A 9,752-nucleotide genomic window follows, 5' to 3' on the forward strand; every position below is an offset into this window, starting at 1 on the left:
GAAGTGATTCACCTAGTACTGGGGTACTAGGTGAATCACTTCTCATATAATCATTTCCTTTTTATTTAAAAAACTGGGTTAAGAATGTTTCATATGAAACATGAGAAAACTGATGCTGAACAAGGCACATATTTACCTCTCCAAGGTTGACATTCGACAGACTCAAGTGAGGTAGATCCAGAATTCAATTCAGATCTGCCTGTGATATTTATACGAACAAAAGTAATTCTAATATATTGACTGATATTAAGATATTACATTTTTGAAAGCCTTTTTTCCTTTAGTTTGGACAATTCTTCTAGTTCAGGAAAGTCATTCCCATTTTACAGAGAAGAACACTGAGGCCAGAATATAGGAGTACCTTTTCCAGAAAAGGAATACCCCAGAAAATGACCACTTTTCTTCATGAACCCAAATCCATTTTTGGTCATAGCTATGAATATTTACTGAATTTGTGTGTCAAGCAAATACTCTGCCTAAAACACGGTGGCAGGTACCAGGGAAAACACAATCCCTGGTTTTAAGGTTCTGACAATTTTCTCTCAAGCAGGAGACAGGAGTATTGTGATATTATACATGGTGCTTCTCCTGTTTAAAAAAAAAAACTAACATAAAATAAAACAATAATATATATATTTGGGGATTTGAATTTTTAAAAGACAAGTCCATTGCAATGTACTACTTCAATGTACATATTTTCAGTTTAATTCAATTACTTAATTGCCAATATAGGTCCAGCTGAGATTTCAAATATTTGTTCCAAAAAAAAAAAAACTGTCTTGTGGAAAGAAACTCCTAGAAATTCAAAAGACGCTGTGTTCTCTTGGGATTCCCTTTATTCAGAACAGCCTCTTTCACTTTCTTCGACAATTTAAATTGTATTAAACCCTTCAATAAGTGAAAAGAAAGGCTTATAAAAAAGACATAAAATAGCAACAAGATTCCAAACGCATCTAGATCTCCTACTTTACCTTTGCATATTTTTTAAAGTTAAAGCATACGATTACATTAAATATTTATTGATTCTCAAAATGTATCCCTTTCATTTATTGTATAAAATGTATTAGCATTAACAAATATTGAAATGCCACTTTATCTTAATGAATGTGGGATTATAATTCATTAATGTGATATTAATCCTAATTTATGATCATTTCAATTTATGTGCATTTTAATATTTCCATTAGCATTTTTATTAAAAAATTTGAATAATATATACTTCATGGAAGTTTCCATTCACATACAAAGAGTTCTTGAGACACAGAGGGGAATCACAATCACTATGTATCATTTTTGTCCACAAAATTTTGTTAATTAACAAATAAACTATTGCATTTTGTGTCGTTATTATTTATGTTAAAACTTATTTGTGCCATATTTTCTTCTAATTACCAATAGCCTCTGATTATTAAATGGTATTACAATTTTATGTTTTAATGCTCCCTTGTGTTTAAACATAACTAAGGGAAGTAACTAATGATGAAAAAGAAGCATAGGTTTTTTGGGTTTGGTTTTTTGTTGTTGTTGTTGTTGCTGTTTTTGAGAGTCTCGCTCTGTCGCCCAGGCTGGAGTGCAGTGGTGCGATCTCAGCTCATTGCAAGTTCCGCCTCCCGGGTTCACGCCATTCTCCTGACTCAGCCTCCTGAGTAGCTGGGACTACAGGCACCCGCTAAGGCGCCCGGCTAATTTTTTGTATTTTTAGTAGAGACGGGGTTTCACTGTGGTCTCGATCTCCTGACCTTGTGATCCACCCACCTCGGCCTCCCAAAGTGCTGGGATTACAGGCATGAGCTCAGCGAAGCATAGGTTTTTGAAAGAACTAAACACAAAGCTAAGATTCTGGTTTCTCTAACTATATGAACTATATAGTTAGAGAAATGAGTGAAGAAATTCACTCATTTATTTGTGTTTCAGTTACTGTGCCTAGAAGTCAGGGATAAAGCATCTATGTGCAGAATTGATTTTAGAAACTGAGACCATCTAGCTATCTGAAAATTATTAAAACAGAGAAGAGGCACTATTAAGTGTCCATTTTTCCTTCGTATCACATTTGGTTATATACAACTATCTGAAAACATTGTGATAATCCCAGTTCCAATGTAAGTGAAAGCAAATTCTCAAGACTTCCTTCAAGAATAGCTTTTAAACATACAGCACTTTAAAAAAAAATGAGATATATACTTCCTCTTGCTTTCAGAAATTTTACTTTCAGCTTATCTAAGTAAAATCCAGATCCTGGGGCCAATGATAATCTCAGAACAGAATATTGCATATATGAATGTTCATTTATTTCATCCTATTATTTGTATCACACACACTGACACACACAGACATGTATACACTCATGACTCAAGTCATGTACCTGCACATGACTTGTTCAGGTGACCAACTTGATAATACAAGAAAAGACTATAGGTGTGCAAAACCAGCAATTTACAGAGAGCAAAGTCACCCGAGGCTGCAGGTCTGGCCCTCCAAAGTATTCAGGATACATGGTTACAAGCTGTAGCTTTTTCTGTCAGTCTTCACATAAGTGTGTCATACCCTGTTCACTTAATGCAACAACACTGCCCCGTCAATGTACCCCACCTAAGAACTCCCTCTCTGAGATTATGGAGCCAAAGATATCCCAAGTGCACTGAATGTTCACATACTGTGCATCATTTAGAACAGGGATGCCCAACTTCCGGGCCGTGAACTAATTCTGGTCCAGGCCTCAGGGCAAGAGGTGAGCAGCAGGTGAGCTAATAGTACTGCTTAAAAAATACTCTGGACTGTTTGGTATAAACCAAAATGCTTTTACAATGATTTTTTAAAAGGTCAAGGAGAAAAAAAAAAGTGTTATTTTCAACTTACTGATACACTTATTTAAAGTTATTATGATTAGCTACCCTTTATGGGTCACTACGTGTGTGATAAGGACTATGTGAATCACTTCTCATATATTCATTTCCTTTTTAGAAACATAAAATGAGCTAAGAATGTTTCATGTGAAACATACAAAACACAGAGCGGATACATGGTTACAAGCTGCTGTTTTTTCTGCTGCTCTTCACATAAGTGTGTTATACTTTGTTCACATAACAGCAACACTGCCCTGTGAACACATCCACCCAGAATCCTTTGTCAGACCAGCAGAGGCATTAGATTCTCATAGGAGCAGGAACCCTGTTGTGAATTACACATGCATGGGATCTAGGTTGCATGCTCCTTATGAGAATCTAATGCTTGAGGATCTGAGGTAAATTCAAGCAAACTCCCACCTTCTCCAGTCCATAGAAAAATTGTCTTCCACAAAACTGGTCCTTGGTGCCAAAACAGCTGGGGAAGGGTGATCTAGAGGAACGAGTGCCATCTCTTCCAAGGGCTGCTTCTGCTAATCAGAGCAGGATCAGAATTACATGCAATCCTGCCTGGTCAGGTAGGACTCACTCAGCTGGCTGTGGTACAATAAGATCTCATTCATTCATTCAACAAACCCCATGCTCTTCTCCGTCTTAGGGATGGAGGTAGAGTAATAAAAAACACAGACAAAGTCTCTGCTCTCAAAATACCATAATTTTGTGGGAGACAGAAACAAACAGAAAATTTACGGGAAATAGAGCCTTTAATATATTAATATTATTAATAATTAACTACATAGTAATATATTGTTAATATTTATAATTAATACATATAATTATGGTTATTATTAATATATTGACTACTTATTACCTGGTAAACATTTCATATTTATGATGTTATTCTCACAGCAAACTAGAAACCATTTCTTCATTTTACCAATGAGATGATTGAGATTCAGAGATTTTCACAGAACTTTTCCAGAGAGTTTATGATCTACAAGTAGCAAACTTAATGGCACAGGCTTTCGAGTTCATTTCTGGATTCAAATGCATGCTCTAAGAGCTATGCTAAGAAAGGAACTGAGGGCTGTGAGAGCATATAGAAATTTTACATAACTCAGAAAATAGGGTACAGAGGGACAGAAAGTCTACCCCAAAGAAGTAATGATTAAAACTTCAGAGGCAGGAGAATCGTTGAATCCAGGAGGTGGAGGTTGCAGTGAGCCAAGATCGTGCCATTCCACTCCAGCCTGAGCGACAGAGCAAGACTCTGTCTTGAAAAAAAAGAAAAAAGAAAGAAAGAAAGAAAAAACTTCAGATCTCAACATTGGAGAAAATGTGTGCCAAGCGCAGGGAATCCGGAGATGAGAGAGAGCATAGTATGGGAGAGAAACTAATAGAGCAACGAATTGAGAAAAAGAAAGGTAATAAGAAATAGGAATAAGAGAGCAAGACAGGGGCCACATTATACAGAGTTGTGAAACCAAGATACAGGGTTCGGATTTAACTAAACGTGACAAGAGAATATAAATAAATGGTTTCAAAAAGTTGTGACGTGATAATAGTTTTGTTGTAGTATATTGCAGTGGTTGGTGTCTGCTTACAAGCAAACATGATAGAAGCAAAGAGAAAGGGGAGGTTGGAAAAAGAAAACATAGACACCAATTCTCAAAGCTGCCTTCATTCTGATTCTCAAGGCCAGCCTAACATCCAGGATCTGGCATGTTTACAACCAGATGAATCCCCAAACCCCCCGGCCACCCACTGTAGCCTAGTTGGAGGAGCAGAGAGTATCAAGTAAGCCTTCAATTTCAGGAATCCTAACAGGACTGCTACATAATTGAGTTGAATTGTGTATATCAGCACCATTACACCCTCATCATCTTCCACATATTTGCATAACACCTTCCAATTAAAAGACAAGATTTTACTATAAAAGTTTCATGGGAAGAATCATTTGCATTTCGTTCTCCTTTGTATTTCCTCTGCCTAGTAAGGTGTCTGGCCTATTGTTGGAAGCTCAGTAAATATTTGTGGAGTAAAGTGAAAATAAAGGAATGGAAAGAAAGGATATTTTTCCATTTATTTTCAAAACAATGATTTTAAAAAGAAGACAAAGGAATTTAGAAAAATAAGTCCTAGGGCCCTAAAATCTTATGTAGGATAAATGCAGAGCCCTTGAATTTCCTCAAGTATGTATTCAAATTTAGCATCCAACACGGGAATTGAGACATTTTAAAGGGGCTGATGGAAGAAAAGATGGGGGGGTGATAGACAGATGGGTAATGGATGAATAATGGATGATAGATGCCAATTATCTTGTACACAGACATCACTGCTTTCGAAATCAGAGTAAGAACCCTGGTCTTCAATATCATTGGTATCCTTCTCAAGGTTGCACATACTGATTGTGAAAAAAATGCAAATTACTTTTTCATCCTCTCACATAGGATTCTTCATGAATCTAAAGTGATCCTAGGACAATGGCACCAAGAGTAGATAAATTCTCCTTTATGAGTAGCTATCTTAATACCAAATTATGACTCAGTTACCAGAGAATATCAAACCGGGCCACTCTGCCTACCTCTTCCTCTAGAATAAGATGAGGATGAGGATTGGGATTGAGTAAATTACATGGGAAATTGTTCCACATCTGAAAATCAGGTAGCTCTGACGTCAAAACTCATTTTGAAGTTTCACTCTATCAAGAAGGACATCATGGGAAAGTTTCTCCAAGTGCCTAAGGGCCAGTCATGGTGGTTCGTGCTTGTAATCCAAGCACTTAGAGAGGCTGAGGAGGACAGAATGCTCGAGCCCAGGAGTTCAAGGCCAGCCTGAGCAACAAAGTGAGACCCTGTATCTACAAAAAAATAGAAAAAAATAGCCAGGCATGGTGGTGCACGTCTGTAGTCCCAGATACCCAGCAGGCCAAGGTGGGAAGATGATGTGAGCCTGGGTGTCGAGGCTGCAGTGAGCCATGATTGTACCACTGCACTCCAACCTAGGTGACAGAGTGAGACCCTGCTGCAAAAACAAACAAAAAAAAAGTAAAGTAAAGAAAGAAATAAAAAGAAATATATAAGTTACCGGGGAGAAAACCTACATCTTTTAGAACCCAAAGAGTTAATAGGGGCCAGGCGCGGTGGCTTACACCCATAATCCCAGCACTTTGGGAGGCCGAGGTGGGCAGATCACGAGGTCAGGAGATCGAGACCATCCTGGCTAAAACGGTGAATCCCCGTCTCTACTAAAATACAAAAAATTAGCTGGGCGAGGTGGTGGGCGCCTGTAGTCCCAGCTTCTTGGGAGGCTGAGGCAGGAGAATGGCGTGAACCCAGGAGGCGGAGCTTGCAGTGAGCGGAGATCATGCCACTGCACTCTAGCCTGGGCGACAGAGTGAGATTCCATCTCAGAAAAAAAAAAAAAAAAAAAAAAAGGTTGACAGGGATCACTGCAATATGAATCTCTGTCATATACTGATCCTAATTTTTCATGAATCTGCTCACCCTTAGAGAGGACAGCAAGCTTAGAATTCTTGAATCAAATTACATCTTAGCATTATTTTCTCCAAATCTAGCAAAGTACCTGTCAGGGATAGAGAGAGAAACTGGGTTGCTGGCTATCAATCTATCAGTGAATGAATTACAATCCTTAACTCAGATCCATTCAATATCAAAGATGGGACCAGGGACTTTGACATACTAGTTTTGGGCCTAAGTCTCCAAAATGGTGAGCATATAGGATTTCAATCTAGAGCAGACAAATGTTTAGGCTACTAGGACAGTGAAAGGGTATGAAGGAGAAAGAAAAGGAGGAGGCGAAGACTTCTTTGCATGTTTCTGAACTACTACCAAAAGGATCAGGAGTAAGCTTTGAAGTTGACTCATGTGGCGGGGTGCGGTGGCTCAGGCCTGTAATCCAGCACTCTGGGAGGCTGAGGCAGGCGGATCATGAGGTCAGGAGATCGAGACCATCCTGACTAACACGGTGAAACCCCGTCTCTACTAAAAATACAAAAAAACAAAAAAACAAAACAAAACAAAACAACTAGCTGGGCGTGGTGGCGGTGCCTGCAGTCCCAGGTACTCGGGAGGCTGAGGCAGCAGAATGGCGTGAACCCGGGGGCGGAGCTTGCAGTGAGCCAAGATCGCGACACTGCACTCCAGCCTGGGCGACAGAGAGAGACTCCGTCTCAAAAAAAAAAAAAATGAAAGAAAAGAAACTGACTCATGTTAACTTCCATTCAGCCTTCCTGCATACTACAGAACATCTCACAATGAATGTTACCAAAGGTGAAATGGACCATTCAAGAAACAGTGAGGCGCCATCATTGTTTTCAGGGAGAACTGAACACCTACTTGTGATTGATGCTTTGGAGCTGAATAAAGCATCATGTGATGGTGGTAGATGGAATGGTAGGAGGGAGGCTTCAGGCTGCACCACATAATTTGGAAAATGCCTTTATATGCTGAAATGTTTTACTGCTACAGTCAATCTAAATAGCCAAATATAGTTCCTTCATTCAGTCCTTCCATTCTTAACAAGTTGCAGAAACAAATTACATCATAAAATTAAAGCTAGGCAATAAGCATACGAACACCCCAACATTTTAGTTAAAATTAAGTTTGGAATATGCAACCCTCATGATCACATAGTCGAAGGAAACAATATTTCTGTGAAATAAAAACACTTCTCAAGGTAATTCTCATATTATACCAAAGTACTCTTAAATTTGTCTTACAAAGTGAAAAGCTAAAGGAAAAATAATCCTTGATCAAATGAAAAGAACACAGTATCCTACACTGGAAATAACCTCTGCTCTACAAAAAAAGAAAGAAAAATCTTAATATTTTATGACAGGCAAATGTGTAGCATTTGATATCTCAGACATGCTTTCCTTGCATTCTGTGTCAGCTGCTGGTGTGAGCATTGAACAGCTTGACCCGGCCATGGGGACCAGTGCCCAGAGAAATAGAAAATTGAAAACAAGCCCAAGTGAACTGCTGTTTTTGGCTGTGAACACCTGGAAAAAAGTCAAAGAATGGAATGCACTGTTTGTGCCACTCTTTTAAATGGTAAGTTCCACAAGGGCAAGCCCTCTATGTACATTATTCATCACTATACCAAACAACCAGCATGGCACTTGGCACATATTAAGTGTTCATTAAAGACTAACTTTTTGTCTCCATAAGATATCTCTCAATGCCTTACACTTTGTCAGTGATTTTACACGGATGAATGACTTAAGTGACAGAATTGGAAGTAATCCATTGCGTCAGATTCCAGAACTTACACACTTTAGCATAATTTTACAAAGACCCCCAGGAAAGCATGCATAGTTAGTCTGAAGACCTCCTGATTCTCTAGAGGAGGAGTAGACAGAATAGAGAAGCCTCTCTACTTTGCTCCTGAATGGCAATAGAAATATAATATATACATTTATTTAGAAGCCATGTGTATGAAACCACATGGTCTAGGCACCTTCTGTAAACCAATCTGTCCTGTAAAATTTTGAAATAGAATAAACCTAGAAATAGAAAGGCAGTATACCCAAAAACTCAACTAATAGAAGTGCAAAGAGAGAATATTTGACAAGGAGAGGCTGGCAAGCTTTTTCCCAGGAGAATTCCCAAGCCAATGTTCATGGCCTTGGCAAATTTTCTACAATCTTCGGTCTGGACTACGGTTTTACAGGTTTGGAAACATGTGTCAGCCCTATAGCAAATTCGTTGCTTGTAGCTAGACTCCAATAAAGTTCACGAACCTCATTTTTTTATAAAAAATAGAATTTCTAAGATTCTGAAATACTTGTTATTATGATAAGCAAATTCTTTTTATATAAGAACCCACATACAAATGAAACATTTTTGATAGGATTCGGAGAAAGAAGAGTTAGGTGGATTAATTCTGTAATTATGCCAGAAATTAAAATAACTTAAATATGACCACTTAATTTTTTTAAAAGGTCTTAAAAATACACCAAGAATGCTCAAATTCTATATTCTTTCTCTTTTCCTTTGCATTCTGTGTTGGAAATGCCGATATTTAACCAAGCCGCCACCAAAAAAGGCAACAGAAATCATTTCTTTGGATACATATTTGCTTATATATGCTGATAATAGTCTGATTAAAATATTAAATCTTACAAGTTTGGAAATCAATGTTTCTCTAAGACAAACAAAGATTTAAAAGTGTTCAGATTATGGGATCTAGAATAAGAGTCTGATAAGAAATAGAGGTAGATTGGAACAAAGATACTGAGAAATTTATTTAACTTCTCCAAGACTAATTTCCTTATTTGCAAGGTATTTTAATAACAGTACCCGTCCTTTAGAGTTCTTGTCATTATTAACGTTAGATAATAGAAAATGCTGTTAAAGGCATGATATGTCCCAGAGACTATGATATTCAAATAAAAAGGCATATAGGATGGACTCTTATGGGGATTAAATTTAGGAAATATAATGATGAGTCTGCCCAACCTGGAATTACTTTCCAAGAAAAGTATACCTATCAGCATATTCTGGGTTAGAATTCAATATACAACATTGATTTACAGTAAAAATAAGAATGTAACTTCTTGAATTAAATTATCTGGACAAAAATCTGAGCTTAACGTCTTACATTGGGCAAGTTACTTAATAAATACATATTTGGTACGTACCCATAAAATAAGCAATGATATAAAATAAATCTGGAAGGTTTTATTTCTTGTTTACTTAATAATTATAAGCTGAGATATGGGAAGAGGGTGGTCGATGTGCATTGGGTCAGTGAGTGCCACTTGAGTGGGCAGGAGTGCCAGTGAATAGTAATAGTGAGTCAATTACTGAAAAGAGATTTAGTTGAATAACTCCAAGAGTGGATGGATGGATGGATGGATGGATGGATGGATGGATGGATGGATGG

The 9,752-nt window shown here is 37.7% G+C and overlaps 1 protein-coding gene across 1 annotated transcript in view; it reads right to left on the reverse strand.

Annotated features, from left to right (window-relative positions):
- CDH8 (cadherin 8) overlaps positions 1-9,752 on the reverse strand; it is a 382,964-nt gene that overhangs the window by 251,671 nt on the left and 121,541 nt on the right. The window lies entirely within an intron of this gene.

This window comes from Piliocolobus tephrosceles, chromosome 17 (assembly GCF_002776525.5).
Source record: "Piliocolobus tephrosceles isolate RC106 chromosome 17, ASM277652v3, whole genome shotgun sequence".
NCBI classification, from domain to species: Eukaryota; Metazoa; Chordata; class Mammalia; order Primates; family Cercopithecidae; genus Piliocolobus; species Piliocolobus tephrosceles.